We start from the raw sequence: 18,104 nt of genomic DNA, 5'->3' as shown, positions 1-18,104 counted from the left end.
TGCAATAGTAAAAATGGATTTTAGATACCAGCACCTAAGGTGTTGATTATCCTGGTTACACCACGTTACTTCTTCAGCAGCTAGGCAGTGATCTTCTAGGGTAATACGCAAAAGTTTGCATAATCCTAGTAATGATTCTTTAAAACAGGAATCGGGGATGTATCTTTCAAGGTCCAAGGTTAAATAGCGGTTTGTAGCCCAAAAGAAAGGGAGGGTGTGCGATATTTTAACTAAGACTGTTGTAAGATACAGGGTGAAAAAAAAATGAGCACTGTGTTTCAGAGCAGTTTTTACAGTGACACAGAATCATAGAATAGTTAGGGTTGGAAAGGACCTTAAGATCATCTAGTTCCAGCCTCCCTGCCATGGGCAGGAACATCTTGCACTAAACCATGTCACTTAAGACTCCATGCAACCTGGCCTTGAACCAGGTTGATGGAGCATTCACAACTTCCCTGATGAGCAACCCATTCCAGTACTTCACCACCCTCACAGTAAAGAGCTTCTTCCTTGTGTTTAACCTAAACTTCCTCTTGTTTTAAGTTTGAACGTCTGTTGTCGGTCTCTGTCTGTCCCCCTCCATGGATTTCTCTTGCATTCATTATGTCTCTTTTTTAAGGCCGGTAGCATGAAGTCTGCACTCAAGGAAATGCCCTCAGACTTTCAGTGAAAATGGAGAAAGAAGGTGGGTTTTATAGCTTGGCTACCCATCCTCTTTCTGAGCAGCATTATCTTGAGAGTAAGACAACTTTTAACTAACAGGGGTACTTGCATAATTTTACAAGTTTGTGCTGAGGGTGCTGTAAGTTTCTTGTGTGCGCTTGAAGCCACTAATGCTGTATCTGCTCCTCCAATTGTATGTATCCATCTTGAGGTAATCAGAGGGCTTTTTCAAACTGAGAACTTTAGTACCTCTCCCAGGGACTAGGGAGATGTCGGCTAGAGATGCACTGCTGCTAACTTCCCAGCTGAGGTCTTGCGTTAATGACGTGGCTTTTAGAGCATTTTCTATTAAATGGCTAAATGAGTTTTACCTAACACAGGATTCTTTATCCATATAGAATTGTGCAAGTGGTTACTGTGTTGCGTGTGTGGCAATAAGTAATTTACTCATGGCTATTAAACTGTTTTTTATGAACTGTTATGTGGGAGAATCCATAGTACTCAGCAGTCATAGTATTTAAAAACGGAATAAAACTGCGACAGTCCGAAGGTCAGATAATAATCCTAGCTAGCAGAATTATGCACTTTCCTCAGAAGGTGCTGTCTGTCAGCTCCTGTTGATTCAGTGAGAGCTGATGTTATACACATGGATTGTGTAATTGATTGCTTCTACCTGTTGTGTGTATCATTAGTGCCTAGGGAAGAAAAGGGGAGATCATTTTGTAAATGTCTTTGTGTGACTTAATTCTCCAGCTCTTGTGTGAAGTATAATGAAGTCTAATATCTATGAGAATCCATACATTTAGATTCTACATTCAGGGAAACCAGAGGAATATTTTATGAGACATGCATTTTTCTGGTATCTGTCGTAGAGCACTATTATTACTGTGCCTCCAAAGCTCTTAGCTATATGTGGCTAAATGAAAAATGTCAAAAGATTCAATATAAATGCCTAGGAAGAAGACCAGGAGTGAAACGAAGATCTGGGTGACACAAATTAAATGGGAAGTATAAATATTCAACAGAAATGTTAGCAAAAGCATCATTAATAATGCTATAGATGTATACATGTTAATTTTCTCACTCATTTTTCCCCCCAAGATATTAATTATGGGGAATTTAAAATAACCTAATACATCTAATTTAATATTAAAACTGGAAATGAAAAAAAGGAATGAAAAGAAACAGTATTTTTATATGTTTACTGAACAGTTAATGGTGGGAAGAAAGTGAACCAGTGCTGTAGCCATGTAGTTTAGCCACTGCTGAAAAAAGGATTTGAGTTTACTCTTTGACAAGCTCAGACAGTTTTGTCATTAGAGTTGCTGTGTAGCTCTAATACAGCTAACGTAAACTGTCTGTATCTTAATTGTATGTGGAATGGGGATGATACTGTTTTCAAACATGTAGATTCTGGGAGGAAGATTTAAAATTCTTGAAGTGAACAACATTTCTAGTCACTATAGCTTAATTTGCCCAGTATTTCCATTATATGGTCTTGATAGTTCAGCTAAGTTACAGCTGCCTATGATGTTTTGTGGGTTAAAAAGCTGAATAAAGCTTATCTGTTGCAAAAATATAGCTTGAAAAGGCAGGCAAGAATGGGTCTGCCACTTGGGAAAATAAAGCCTGTACGAAGTATTGAATTATTTCATTATTGTGTTAAAAGATTAAATTTTACCTTATGTTGGTGACTTCTGGGAAAAGAAAGACAACACACGTGGTTGTGAGATTTTTAGCAATGTATAAAGAAATTCTGGATACTTCATGTTCAAATTTGTATGATTCTTAAGTAGCCTTTTTAAGTAGCCTTTAATATAAGACAAAACCTTTCCAGCTCCTAAAGATTTTTCTGTCTGTCTTTCCAGTTCTACTCCCAGAAATGGTTTAACTCCAGTCAAAAGTTGTATTCAACTTTTCTGGAGGCCAGTGACTTCAAAAATAAGCTATTCATATGCTACTTGTGGTGGACCTTGAGCTTTACTGAGATGCAGATGAGGCATGAGCTAACCATGGCTGCAGAGGAGAGCAGACTCAGACAGGTAGTGGGGTGTAGTAGTGAAAGGATTGAGAGAGAATGACCGAGACTGGAGGAGAAATGGTGCAAGAGCAGTGGGGAAACAGGGCTTGGAGGGATGCCTGTAGGGTGCTGGCATACAGAATGAGGCAGGAGGCAGCTGGCTCCAGGAAAGGTGTGAGGTTGTGGCTGGGTCCACCTAAGGGTGTGGGGAAGGGTGGTGGGTGTAGCTGGACAGAAAGGTGTTACCAGGAGCAGCTCTGTCTCTGGCAAGAGGGGTCTGGGTGTGAAGACTGAAGTCTGGTTGGCTGTGACAACAACTAGGAGACGGTGGGGAGATAAAGTGAATTTTTAGCACTCAGTGAATGTGACTGTTCTCAGAAAATACAGAATTAAAATCCTTATAGCATGTCTGAACAAGGAAGAAGTTGGCAATCAGTAATGTTCGAGTTCTTTTTTTTTCATGGTGATAATCTTTTAATATTCCTTTTTTATGTAATTCATTGTGCAATGACATGGAATGCCTAAAATGTGGAGGAAGTGGAAACTACTAATATTAATCATTTTAAAACAGACATAAAAAATAGTTTGCCCTTTTCTTGGCCGTATACAATGCATACAAAGTTCCAAGTATTTATTTTAAATCAGTGTGTGTGTGGACATTGTCTGCAAATCAGTAGAAGCAGAGAGAAAAAATAAAATTAAAAAACCCAGCAAGATGACTGGATTTAGGAGAACTCCAGATATACCAGGCAGTGCACTGAAAATGAAAAGCATTTATCTTGCTGCTATAGACAAGGGGTGCGGGGGGGGGGGGTCTCTTGCACCACAGTTCTTGTGAGAATCCTGAATTCTAAGCAGAATTGAAAGGACTTTTACTTGTATTCAGAAACTAAGCTAATGGTTTTTTCCACCCAGAAAATGACTGAAAGTTTGTGAAGAGAAAACAACAAAAGAAAAAAATTGGAGTAAGAAAATGAGTAGGCCTTGACTCAATGTTTTATTACATTTAAAAATCTTCCAGGTAGATTAGTCATATTCTCTGAAGGATTTCTTGTAAAGGATCTTTGCTGTTTGTAAGCTTTTCCTGTGATTATTTTTTTTAATAAAAGTATTTTTTTAAATTAAGTGAATTGGTACTTTGGAAATTGATAATTATGGGAACTGACATTACCTGCTCCTGACTTTCAGGGACACCAAACAGTAAGAGCACCATGTAGAGAGCTGTGCAGAGGAAGCAATTTCTGGTGAGGTTGAGCTGGTGTGTGGTTCTTGACCCTATCTGTTGAGGAGTCACCAGCAGAGTGCCCCACATCTGGCTGCTGCTATGGGTGTGTATCACACAGAACATGTAGTCTCTGTGTTCTTGTGTGGCATGGAACACCTGCAGTTCTCCTTGGGGTCAGATCCCTCTGCTTTCAGAGGTGGTTGATTTTACCCCTGGTCTTGTATAATCATGTCCCATGATTGCTTCACGGCAAAGGTGTAGTGGCCACTCTGTATTTATTTCAGTCTATTAATACATTGTACCAGTAACATTTTAATATTTTTCTAAGTGAATTTACAGGAGAGAGGAGCAGAATTGATTCCATTGCTCCTGCATGAAAAATGAGTAGACTTCTCCATCATACGTGTAACAGGTTTTGACATACTGGCATCTCCAAAAGGTAAGAGGAGGTATGCGCAAGGCTACAAGCTGCTACAAGACAGTTAGGGTACTTATGCTGTGATGAACTTGCCGGCTCATGAATGTGCTGCTCTTTCCCCTTTTGTGCTAAGGGGCCAGATATTGTAGGAGGTTGGTAGGCTGGAGATAGTCTGGAAATCCATTTGAGAGTGGTAGACAGTTGGAGAAGTTGCCTGCTACTGAGAGTGGAAGAAGTAAATGGAAATAGAAGAACCACCATGAGGCAGATGTGGGCAGGGCGTTTTGAAGTGTAAAGGTGCCTGCCATTGAGACTTTACAGGGCTGCTTTAGCTGAATTGTAAAGTTAACAAAGGGTTCCTGCAAAGCCAGGTGCACAGCACCCTCATAGTACTTCAGCCTGAGATAGTAGGGTACAGTATGTTTCGTTAACCACTAGACACTTCCCAAATAACCCTACCCTTGCTGTGATCCCCTGCAGTGGCTGCTTACTAAGCTTTGTCTTGCAAAGCATCTTAGCAGCATCTTCCCCAGTTAGACTTCTAACCATAGGGTTACAGATACAGGCAGAATGAAAATTGATTGCAGCTTGAGGCCAGAATTATGACAAGGTTGTAATACCAGGCAGGGAAGTTAGAAATTATAGAACTTGAAATCACAATCCAAGTAACAAAAAAATTTTGTTTTTGCTTCATACCAGCTTACAGGAGTCAAGAAATGTGCTCTGCATTTATACAGGGATACCAGTCTGTAAAGCTTGTCTGTATTTACTGAAATCTGAGAAACCTTTGAACCTAAGAACTTGTATGTTCTGAACACTGCAACCATAGCTGTTAACAAAAACAAGGTACTCTCTGGTAGCAAGACTTTCTGTCTTTCTTTGACTGGGAGTTAAACCACTGTAGCCCTCAAGCTAGGGATATGCTTAAGAGCAGTTGCCATGAGGTAGGTGTCCTTTTTACCAAGCTGTAGGTTACAAAGGAGCAGCTGATAGAGAATAATTTGTTCTGTTGCCTCTACTGAGTGCACAGTATGGATATGACCTTTTCTTGGTAAACACATCCAAGACCCATGTCTTGGTTGCTCCCTGAGATAATGGCAGTGATTTGGAACAATCTTTGCAAAGGCTTTAGTTAACAGTATTAGGTGCAATGGTCTTTCCAGCAGAAAATTACCTGTTCATAGAAATGTCTACATCATATTGTTGATTTTTGAGAGCTTGTGATTTGAGCTCACTATGACAGTGACAAATATCTGATGTGAAAAATGGAGATCAATGACAGGGCAACATCCCCTTGATACCTCCAGAGGAACAGAAGGCCACATCAAACTGATGAGGTGCTGTTCCCTTAATAACTGTCAAGGCAGGAGATATGCCACCAGCTCCTTCTATGTTTGTTATGTTGCAAAGCAGCTAAAATTTATTAAATCTGTATAAATAATAATAAAAAAGTGGGCCTTGTCTGGTATGATTTCTGATGTTGGAAGTCTGAGATCTAATCACTGGCTGACTCCTTTTATGGTCCCATGCTAGAACCCATCAATATGACCAATTTTTAGCTGGTTATTTGTGTCCATTAACTTCTGTGTGGTGAAAAGGGGAATTCAGAACTGCAAAATCTCAATAAAAGTCGAAAGGATGCAAAAAAAAAAAAAAGTTGGTAATTGGCACCAAATTGCAGTTTCTACAACTGTTGTTGCAGTAGGAGTCAGTGTAGAATTCAAGCTAGGTCAACACTGCTGTTTTAAAAATTCCCCTGTAACAGTGCTTCAGTTTATACTTATAAAAAGTCATATGCCCAGACACCAAGATCAGACAGAGATCCCAAAAGCATATGTTTAGAAATAATGATAAAAATATATAACCTTTTCTCACCAAGTATCAAAGCAGAAGAGCAGGTTACTATGTAATACCATTTGTAGACTACCTGTGGGCCTGGTAGCACTGCTTAAGGAAGAACACTGGTTTGGGAATTAACGTTGGCTGCATAATGAGTAAAAGTCTGCCAACTTCAGCAATCTAATGTTAAACTTCAAGTTTATTTTTTATTGTATACTGTTCACTTTTTCTTTTTTTCCCATGTTTATTTAGCAGTGTAGTTCTATCACTTTGGGGCGCTCTAGTCCAGTACTAGTCCAATACTACCTATTGGACAGGCGGTAAAAGAGAATGCCTGTGACAATTGAAATATGGCACGTTCACATAGAATTTTTCAGTTGTCTGTCTCTAGGGTTAATAGGATTGGGGCATGTAGTATGCTCTGTGTATGTGAAGTGTGTGGGGGTAGCTGGTCACATGTCTGGGTATTTTTTTATGTAAAAGCAACACTGAAATAGACCAACAGGAAGAACCACAATTTGAATCACTGTTTTATGATCACTGTTATAAAATACTGTTACAAATGTATGGAGGTACGTATTTGGCTTATGAACCTGAAGATGCATTCCTCATATATTTTAAAGCATAAATCATCATTCCTTTATCTTAAAAGCTGGGGATGAATTATCCAAAGTCATGTGACTGTATTGCAGAGCAGTTTCACTGAAGTGAACTATGTATATTGGTGCTTTGTCTTGGTGGAAAATAAGGAGATCTGTAGGGGCTGGGAAAACACCTTGGGTACTTTTGATAGTGAAATGCGTTGTTGATGGATCTGTACTCATACAGAAACTTTGAGAGAGGGAGAAGTTTTAAATTAATGAGTTTTGTTCTCCCATTGACTTTTCAACCTACAGTTTCTTTCATTCCATAAAGGCATTTAATATTTGCTGCATACCTCTGTTGCTCTTCATCTGACCTTCATCACTGTGCTGCCCACTGACTTTTACTTTAAAGCTAAATAAGATGTATGCATCAGGCTGGGAAATTTTCCAGAGAATTGTCTTGAACACTGAAATAAATCTTACGGGAACCAGAAAGAGCTAGCTATTTCCAGAAAGAGCTTGCTATTTCCCCACCTCAAAGAAGTGTCATTTTCTAAAATTTTGACTTTTTTTTCCCATGTCACACTGAAGCAATGTTGAAAATTTTCACCTTTTAATAAACAAGAAAGAGGGAGACTGATCCGTAGCAGTCAGTCATTGAGTAGTCATCTCCTCTGGCATCTCTTATGGACTGCGTCTAAATAGAGAAGCCAAATCAGGCAGGGGCGGGGATTGGACCCCAACTCCAGCACTCATTTCCCTGTTGAATGCATATCCTAGAAATCTGCTGTCTGCTCTGCTCTTGTGCACATGCTCTTGTTTTTAAGTGAAATGCCATCCTGGACCATAGGAATTTTTTCGTTTATTGAAGTTTTCACACTGTTTCAGTGAGAGTTGCAAAGAAAAGTTTCCGTTTCAATAAACTTATCCAGTGGAAAAACATTTTACTGAAAAATTCCCAGCCTAGTCGACTTCTGAGTTGGCCTTGTACAACATCTTCTTAAGGAAATTGTTATGATTCAGAACATTCATGCTTAAGGTGGACATGTTTTAAAGGCAGTTAACTGCATGCAGCCCAAATAGGTTTATGTGCCATGGGTACTGGGTCAGGGCAGTGATCTTGCCACCGCTGGAGTAACTTGAGCTGATTGTGCTCATTTCTCCTGATGCTTGATTCTTGTTCCCATCTTCTGTCTGCTTCTGCTCTTATGTTAGTTCATGTCATTGTGCAACTTCATGTGGTGGTGCAGTGCCTGTGTTTGGGTCAGAGAACTAACTGAGATCCAGTACAGCTTGCTTCTTCACAAGAATTTCTGAAGCTAGTGTCACCAAACAAAACTTCTATTATGTATGTTTGTCTAAAAATACTCCTGAAATCTGGAGTAAAGAATCTGGGTGGGGAGTAGAGCACAGCAGCTGTCTTAACAGAACATGGGACACCTGATTTGGCCCATCATTTGTCCACCAAGAAGGGAGGCAGTAAGCCAATTAGGAATGCTCAGAACAACCATTCATCTGGTGGTAATAGGTTAGTAGTTCAGAAATGGGATGAGCATTCTATGACCAGGAGAGCAGCAGTGCTCCATGTAGTGGGAAGGGTGGCCACTGAAGCACCAAGCCCCTCAGAGGGCACTTTTAATGATAACTCTGAGGGAGGGCCTGCTAACTGCCAAGCTGTCCCACCTCTTCCTGTTCCATCAGCTCCCTACCTTGCCTTCTAGCTCTGGGCAAACTCTGGGGCAGCTGTTTACTTGCAAAAAATAGCCTTTTCATTGTGCTACAACTTGTAATTGGTGTGGGAGAAAAATTGTGTTAGGAGCTGTTAGAAGGAAAGTCTAAATTCTTCCAGGGATAGCAAAGAGTCTTTAATTTGTGGTTTATACCCATATCTGTTTCAAAGTCAGACCTCTCCTGATGGTACAGTGTGGCATTGTTGTTTCTGAGCTTTAAACTGATAGATTCCAAAACAGGAGTGGTTTTTGCCATTTTGTGGTTAACAGGTTGTATTTAGCTGAACAGTTAGAAATGGTAGCTATTCGGTATCCCAAAAGAAAAGGTTTTGGTTTTTTTACTGGGAATTTGCCATTTTCAACTTTTTATGAAAGCAGAGTATGGAAGCAACTGGGAGTAATTTTGGTGCTTTTCTGAGTGTTAAACAAGTGGGGGCAAGACTTGCCAGTACTTTGTCCTGTGTGGTGGTAATGCAAAAGAGTTGTAATGTTTGTTGTCATGCATCATTAACTTGGCTTTATCTAAAGGAGAGGAGGAGGGTGGAAGAAAAAGTGAGCGAAAGAATGAGTGAGGAGGGAGTAAATTAAGATCGGGAAAGAAATGAACATGGGAGAAAGAAATAGAAATTACTAAGTAGATGGCTTTTGAAATGTGCTTGTAAAAGAGAGCACAACATGGAACCAACAACAAACTCTTCTAAAGCTTTGTAGGTAGGTTGTGCCTATTTTTAGTTTAAATAAATTTGAAGTGAAGATATTTTTACTTTTAAGTACCAGTTTACCACAAAACGAACTCTAAAAAAACCCCCCAAAATAAAAAAAAAATAAAACCACCACCCCCTCCCCAACTCCACCACATTACAAATTGTTCAGCGTTATCACAAAGTGTGTTTGAGTGGCAAAGTAAATTGTGATGGGTGTTTAGGGTTTTCTGTGTGTTCTTTGCTCACAAAACCCAGGCAAAGAGCCTTTAATTTTGATTTAATATGCCACCAAGTAAGCCAGATATTTCTTTCTGTGTTAACTTGATTCACTAGTGTCTTTATGTACCCCATTTCTTAAGCAGCCTTAAAAAGAGAGCTCATATGTGTGGGAGGCAGCAAAATAATTGTAGAAACTTCCAGCTTGCTTACAGATAGAGAGTTTAAAATTGGCCTCACTGTTAGCAAATGCACATTGTCTGAACAGGGTGTTTCATGCCCTTGTGAAAAGCATTCATAAGATCCTAAGTGGGTGTGTATGTGCTGGGTGTTACACCTGTGTGTCTTCGTATGTATATGGTTAAGGTACGTGACTGGATTCATTAGCATTATTTTCTTCACTCTATACCTCGCATAGAGAGTTAATCTAAAGCTTTGGGAAAGCTGTCTTAATTACTTTGTGCCTGACTTATTTCTCCATTGGTAAAATAGGGAATAATGATAATATTGATGAGTTGAATTATTTATGAGATCCTGAAACACAATGATAGTAGTCTTTATAAACACCTGATGCATAAAATATTTTCCCTTTTTTTCTAATATTCTTCCTTTTCCCTGTTTTTAACCTATCAGAATTAATACTGTCTGTGCAGACATTATTGTCTAAATCTCCAGGACTGATCAGACCTGTTTCACTGAGTTTGGGACATTGTGAGGAAGATGCTGGGTTTTCCTCCTAAGAGGGAGTTCACCAAAACCTAAAGTACTTAAGCTTGTGTTGAAGAAGTTAGTTTTGTAACTTCAGGTCATTAATTCTTTCTCAGAAATGGGAGCATTGTAGCCCTTTTTGGTAAAGTTACCTTTTCAAACGTGATTTCCTCCCTATATTTGTGGGTTGGTAAGATTAACATTTTTAAAAGCTGGGAGTCAGGAGGAGCAGCTCTCTTTTCCTTTCTCAGCTGCCTGTAGCCCTCTTGTGCTATGATCTGGTCTTTACATCAGTGTATTCACTTGCCATCCGTAAAGGCAGGCATAAGCTTGTACTTATTTCTTAATTTCATGAAATGCTGGATTTGTTGTGCCAACATCACACATTCTTCTCTGTTTCACTCCTTGCAGATACTGTCTTCCATTCAGCCTTTCTTATATAAACTGGTTCTGGCCTTGACCCCTTTTTCATTTCTTGTCTCTACACTTACTTTAAGGTTTTAAGGGAGGATGAGGAGAGCTGCTCTGTCACAGTGTTAGAGCTTTTGTTGTCGTAAACTTGATATAAGACATACTGAATTGTAGAATCATAGAATGGTTTGAGTTGTAAAGGACCTTAAGATCATCTAATTCCAACCCCCTGGCATGGGCAGGGACACTTCCCAGTAGACAGTGTTACTCAAGGCCCTGTCCAGCCTTGGCTGGAAGTATCTTCTGTTACATCTCATTTGTGAGTCGTCTCCTCACTTTTGTGGCTTAAAATTCAAAATCTTCCTGACTTCTTACCTTGCAAAAGTTTGGTGGTGGTAGGGCAGTGAACACAAGGGCAGAGCAAGAAGTTTTGGAAAAACCTTGCAAGACTGGTCAAAGGAATGATGAAATTCAGTTTTGATAGAGGTAAAATCATGTCTGTGTGCAGGAGAAATCCTAACATGACATGTAAAACAGTGGACTTCAGGTCATACATAATTACACAAGAATAATACTTCTGGGTAACTTGATACTTGCACAAAATTGGCAGTTCGTGGCTGGGGAGCAATCAGAAAAGCAAGTTAAATGTTAGGAATTAAGTACAGAGAACAGAAAACATAGAATCATAGAATAGTTAGGGTTGGAAAGGACCTTAACATCATCTATATCCAGCCCCCCTGCATGGGCAGGGACATCTCACACTAAACCATGTCACCCAAGTCCTCGTCCAGCCTGGCCTTGAACACCACCAGGGATGGAGCATTCACAACTTCCCTGGGCAACCCATTCCAGTGCCTCACCACCCTTACAGTAAAGAACTTCCTCCTTACATCCAGTCTAAACCTCCCCTGTTTAAGTTTTAACCCGTTACCCCCTGTCCTGTCACTACAGTCCCTAATGAAGACTCCCTCCCTAGCATCCCTATAGGCCCCCTTCAGATACTGGAAGGCTGCTATGAGGTCTCCACACAGCCTTCTCTTCTCCAGGCTGAACAGCCCCAACTTTCTCAGCCTATCTTCATACGGGAGGTGCTCCAGTCCCCTGATCATCCTTGTGGCCCTCCTCTGGACTTTTTATGTTGAGGACACCAGAACTGCACACAATACTCCAGGTGAGGTCTCACAAGAGCAGAGTAGAGGGGCAGGATCACCTCCTTTGACCTGCTGGTCACTCTCCTTTTGATGCAGCCCAGGATACGGTTGGCTTTCTGGGCTGCAAGCGCACACTGCTGGCTCATGTTCATTTTCTCATCGACCAGCACCCCCAAGTCCTTCTCCACAGGGCTGCTCTGAATCTCTTCTCTGCCCAACGTGTAGCTGTGCCTGGGATTGCTCCGACCCAGGTGTAGGACCTTGCACTTGGCATGGTTAAACTTCATGAGGTTGGCATTAGCCCACCTCACAAGCGTGTCAAGGTCCCTCTGGATGGCATTCCTTCCCTCCAGCGTATCAACCAAGCCACACAGCTTGGTATCATCGGCAAACTTGCTGAGGGCGCACTCAATCCCACTGTCCATGTCAGTGGCAAAGATGTTGAACAAAATACGTTGATTTGACTGTACTTGATAGAGCAATCACAGGGAAGGTTGCTGAACTTAAAGATGGCGAGGTGCCCAAAGGCAGGTGAATATTTGGTGTTTATGTATGTTTAGAAGTAGGAATAATTTCCCTTCTAATGACAGGAATAAGAACAGGGAGTGTATTCACTGCATACCTTAGCAAGTCTCTAATTTAGGAAGATCATCTTAAATTCTATATGCAGGCAATGTAGAGAGAGATTCTGGATTATCTCAGCTGACTATGCATCCTTGTCAGCTTCACTATGAGCTGCTTTGCTGCTTGGCACTACAAGCCAGTGTCAGGATAAACACTTGAGTGGCATAACCTGTGAGCAAAGGTTGATCCAGTTCTATGTTGAAGGTGATTATTAAAATAAGCCAGCTAATGTGAAATCAGTGTATACAAGCTAAACTCTGTTAAACCCAGTGAAGAGGCTCTTGTTCAAAAGAAAATTAGAGACAGCTTAACTTGGCCTCAAAACATCTGTATACAGGTAGTAGGTTTTGACGTGTGCATATTATTCATGATGTGAAGTGATTTGTCTAAATTTTAAACTATTTTAATTTTCTGAGTGACTCCTTATTGCCGTACTTTCAATCTTCATCTTCTCTAATTCATTGACAAATATTAGCTACCATGTAAACCCTTCATCCTCTGCAAGTTGTTGCTGATACTTGAACACATGCAAGAGTGGTTGAAAAGGTATGCAAGAAAGATGCTGAAGTGATGGAATCCTGACATATTTAAATAGGGAGAGGGGTGAGATACGAGAACAGAGAAACAAAGATGCCATCAAAAAAAAAAAAACCCTCTGTGTAATGCACCTTGTTTTGTATTTTTAACATCTCTGAAGCCTTTTTGAGTAATTTATCAGATGCCTTCATTCTGTTTTTTTTAAACATGCGCTTCATGATGTTACATCAGTAACACAGTTGGACAAGAAGTTGGGAAGTTGTCAGCTTCATAAGTGGGAAAAGGGAAAACTAAATGGGGAGTAAAGTACAGTTATTATCTGTAGTGTATCTCAAAGCATGCTGTCATGAGAAGCATTTTTTCAATTTACCTGTTTTGTATCTGAAACTGTTTTGAATTTCCATATTAACTGTCAACAGGTGGCAGTACAGTAATTCAGATCATTAGCTTGGACAAAGATGACGTTTGAACAGGAAATGCTATCTTTCAGCTTTGTTCCTTTTACAACACAGCTCATCAGCACAAGTGCAAAGCACACACACAAAGTTTTGTTCCCCAGCCCCCAAAGCTGTTGGGACAATTGCAGGAGGTGTAAGAAAAAGCTTATTGAAAGAAGTAGCATAGCATTTCTGGGCAGTACAAACCAACGTATTTGAGATGTTCTAGCTCTGAAAGGCAGTTTTTGCATCTATACAGATATAAAGGTCAGTTTGGACAAAATTGTGCCTAGACATCTAACCAGACTTAAATAGCTGACTTATTCTAGTGTTAACACAATTGTCTTTGTGTTCAGAGGCTTTTTTGTTCTCTATTGCACCAGCAGATATCCAATGTATGCTGTGCTACAGTTCAAATACTTCTGAATGTATGAGAAGTCTAAAGCACTTTTGTTAAAGGTTCTGATCTGTTTCAGGTTTTGGGAGGTCTGTAGCATTATAATTAGAGTTACACAATGAACCAATTACTTAGGAAGACAAAGTAGCCTGGCCACAGGACTTCAAGATCTGTTTGCTTCCTACAGTGAACTGTCAGTTGTCCGCAGCACAGACACTGTGATCAGTCTTTAATGATATTTCTGAGACCATACTTACGTATTTAATCTGTATTTATTTTGATCAGATTCCTTACATTTTAAAATCAATGTCTACTTTAAATATTTTCTGTATTTTCTCTTGTGATTCTAGCTGTAGGTAAAAATACTGAAAGATCCAAGTAAAAAAAAGCAGTGTGTATGTACAAAATTAAATATATTATACTAGAAAAGAGAAGCTAGAAGTATTCTGAACCTTTGGCTTGCATCTAAATCCTATGTAGTTTAAGTAAGGGTCATCATACCTAGCAATGTCATCAAATCTGTACTTAGTGAGAAGTAGTCTCTGCTTTTTTCCGATGACCAGTATTACATGCCTAGTTTGGAGTAGGGTGACTCGTTACTGGGTATGTCTGTGTCTCTTCAGTGAGTGGACACATGGCTCAGAATTGACTAGCCGTGAATCCCAGCATACCTGACTCCCCCCGGTTTCTTGTGTGCAAAGATAGAGGAGGGGTTGCTTGGATTAGACCCTATCCTTTTACTCTTTTCTCCAAACACTTTTACAGGGTGATCTAGGCTGCAAATTCAGATGTCTGCCACCACTGAAGTATTTGGGAGCAAACAGGAGGCAACTAGTACATCGAGTTGGGAGTTAAGTTTGTTGGCTGTTTTTCAAGAGGAAAATGCCTGCTGAGGAGAGCAGAAGTTACTGACTTCTAGGAGAGGGATCATAACAGTGTTGTCCTGCAGGTTGTCCTCTGTCCTGGACATAGGAGCATTTTATGCCTGCAATATCCAGTGTTACTTTTCTAAGGATTTTTTTTTTTTTCATTAAGAATATCAGGCCCAACAAATGCAGATATGTGATGACAGGTGACAAAATGGAAGGGGATAGAGTTTGGTCAGTGTTTTCTGAACAAATTAAAAGGGCAGAAATAGCTAATACTGTCCAGTCTTATATAGAGCATTGTGATCATTTGTTGGCACAGAGTCCATTTTTCTTACGTTTTAGGGAAAAGGCATTTTTATAAAAGATAAAATGTAACTTCAACACATCCTGTCAAACTGGGATACAAAAAAAGGTTGACATTTCAAAGCAAGAGAAAGGTAAGATGAGAGAGAACAGTGAAAAACAGACTGAATAACTCTTGCTTCTAGAGTTAAGTTTTCAGGTCTTTGACATTTTTCTGTATAGACTCAAAACATGAAGCTAATCAATTTTTTGTTCATGTCAGTCTAAAGAAATCTAGGTGATGTGCTCAAACATGCTGGGAGTTTGCCAGAAGGAATTTATTAAGCCACAAAAGCCAGTTTTAAAAAAGATTTTCAAATAAGATGGGCACGATAAAAAATTAATGACCCCTTCTTAACAGTTATATAAGAACAGGGGGAGATAAACTTTGTATACTATGTCCCTGATCTGATCTAGCAAACCTATGGCAGCATGGGGTAATAAAATTTACTGTGACATTTACGGGCTGCTGTCAGAGTAGGAATGGTCAGAACAAAAAGAACAAGAGAGAATTGTATTAACTAAAATTCTTTAATATCAGAGGCATATAAATAAATCAGACCACATAATCCTTAGTATGAACATTCCGTTCACAGAAATGTAATAAATAATTAAATTAGATGAGTTGGTATAAAAAATAATCTTCTCAGGAAAAGTAGATATTATACAGAATTGTATATATCATGCTAAAACACATCCTGAAGTGCCTCCAAAGGGCACTTATGACCAAAATCATAAATAAATTGAAAAACCTCCTTGGGAGGTAATAGGCTCTTACGGCTTACTCTCTGTAATCAGTGCATGAAACACACATTGTTGATGAACAGAGTGCAGTTAGTACAGAGAGAGTTCATCTTACAAATAAAATTAAATCAAGATTGTGTAACATCCGGCATTGCAATAAGTAGTCCATGCAAGGGCGACATGTTCCTCCTGGAAATCTTTTTTTTTTCCCTCTTGAGAACAGCGTCAGTGAACAAGATATCTTCTCGAAAACTGGTCTTTCCTTCACTGTTTTCCTGTTCTTGATTTGAGATTCAAATAGCACACCCTGAATGAACACACTCAACCTTTCATTACGCTGATAAATCAGAGTTAGCAGGAGGCCTCAGCCTCATGTAAGTCGAAAGTGTACAAAGTTGCCCACTGTTTCTGCTGACGCTGCCCAGAAGTCTGGTGTTAACTAAAATCAGATGAGATCACTTTGTGATTAATTATTTTCCATACATACCTGGACTGGATTGTCCAATAAATACAGTGCAAGATCTTAGTACAGGTAGCCCTCTAAGTTACATTTGTTACAGTTTCTCACTAGTTTTTTGAATCCTTTGAAGGAGCATTTTGAATTAAGTTATTCTGCAGGTATTGTACTCAGTGAGTACAATAGGTTTGAAACAACAAAAAAACCCCAAACCAAACAACAAAAAACCTTTAGCACTGTGCTTGCTGTGATAAGATCCATAGTTCAAAAATGGTGGAGCAAGGCACTAAAAAGAAATAGCTACATTATTTACTGTATTACATGCTGCCTGTTGCAGTGTAGGCAGGAGTAACCAGTTAGCTTATGACGTTCTGGTAGGTAATCGCCTTCTTGTCACAAAATAGGCATCCCAAGTATAAAAGTTGCTTTTTGATGCTATACAGTGACTATTAATAAATATCTAATGTACAATATTCTCTTCATTAGGGCATGCTAATCACATTTCATCTGCACAACAAGAATTTTAATAGGCTCTTTTAGAATATTGTTTGGAAAGCACTTAGCAAATTACTGGAAAAGACATTTACGAATTCAAAAAAATCCAAAACCATTCTACATTCTTTGCACAAAAATAAAGCTCTTTCCCCAAAACTCTGCACATGCAAGGATTCCTTAGAAGTGAATGCAAAGTTCTGATTTATAGGTTGGTTACCTGGGACTCACCAAAATAAGCGCTTAGTTCATGATAAAGGCATTCAGTCAACACCCTCATACAGATTTAAATATAACATTGTGGAAACATCAGCAGGTACTCTGCAGTTGCAGGACTTGCTTTAATGTTTGCCAGTTGTTTTTATCCAAATCTGAAATTTAAGTTTTACCCTGACTTGTTCTACTTCTCTAATTTTAAAATCCATTGCAGTCACAGCAGCAGCTTTGCATATTGCTTACCAATTGGTGATTAAGTGACCTAATGGGTAGCAAAGTCAGAAAAACAAGGATAAAAGGTGTTGAACATCATTTAAACCTGATTACTTACAAATGGGTGGTAGCTCATATTTCGAGTATTAATTCTCATGCAGTAATGTGTAAACATTGAGGTATGAGGGAGAACATTACTCAGAAGAGAAGCAGGTTTTGAAGCAGGAAAGAAAAAGGAAAAAAAAGATCTAAATCAAAATGGTCATCACCAGAAACAAGGCAAGTTCACTGTGGAAACTTGGTTTGTTGTTGCCGTGAGGATCTTCCTTCCTCCTCTGACATATTTTTGAGGAGGTTTACATTTCAGGACAACAAAAATGTGGCGGCAGAAAAAGCTTTTTGTATCAGTTTTTCTTTAGGCTGACATTGGTAAGAGTGGAAATAGTTTTAATATTACATCATTATTTTTGGAGGTAACTAAGCTTGTAATCTTCTATCATAACACTAGATGTAATTTTCCAGTTTCTTCTCTATACCACATTTCTATTAAGTAGAGAGAAAATTAGATGAAAGCTTAATCTTTACCGGAATGTTTAACACTCTTCCAAGCTTTGTTTCCTCATATGGGGCTAATATCTGTTTGAGGCTAAATTAACAATTACTTCTCAGCTGGAAGAGGTCTGGAGGTACAGAATCATTGAAAGCAGAATACACTGCCATGTAATTAAGTTGCTAAAAATTAGTTTTAAGTGTACTTACTTTTATTTTTAAAAGTTTCAGTGCTATCTCTGACCATAGTTCCACAGCAGTGCTCAGGATTCAGAGGTTGTATAGGCAGGTTCTCACATAAGAAAAAACTTGACAGTTTTTAAAGAAAAAATTGCAATTAAAACTTAATTCAGAAGAATTGAGTAGAGAGAACTAGTGTTTATGGTACTTGAATACAACTGTAAAATACTGTTTTCTGTGAAAGAGCAATATGCATCTGAGCTGCTTCACACTGAATAATCATAAATTACTGTATTTCTTGGATGTTTTGCAGTGACTGGTCATACCAGCCAGTCATGCTTCTGCTGTATGTATCACGTTGAGGGAATCTAGGTGGAA

General features: G+C 39.2%; 1 protein-coding gene across 1 annotated transcript in view; it reads right to left on the bottom strand.

Annotated features, from left to right (window-relative positions):
• The window catches only part of TRPC3 (transient receptor potential cation channel subfamily C member 3), a 288,551-nt gene that overhangs the window by 229,665 nt on the left and 40,782 nt on the right, over positions 1–18,104 (bottom strand). The gene's annotated exons all lie outside the window — the stretch shown is intronic.

The sequence above is a fragment of the Neopsephotus bourkii genome, unplaced genomic scaffold (assembly GCF_033783945.1).
Source record: "Neopsephotus bourkii isolate Nb327-2 ecotype Australia unplaced genomic scaffold, CSIRO-AGI_Nbou_v1 NB_690, whole genome shotgun sequence".
NCBI lineage: Eukaryota > Metazoa > Chordata > Aves > Psittaciformes > Psittacidae > Neopsephotus > Neopsephotus bourkii.
The sequence above is the reverse complement of the archived record's forward strand: the minus strand, read 5'-3'. Positions and strand labels throughout refer to the sequence as shown.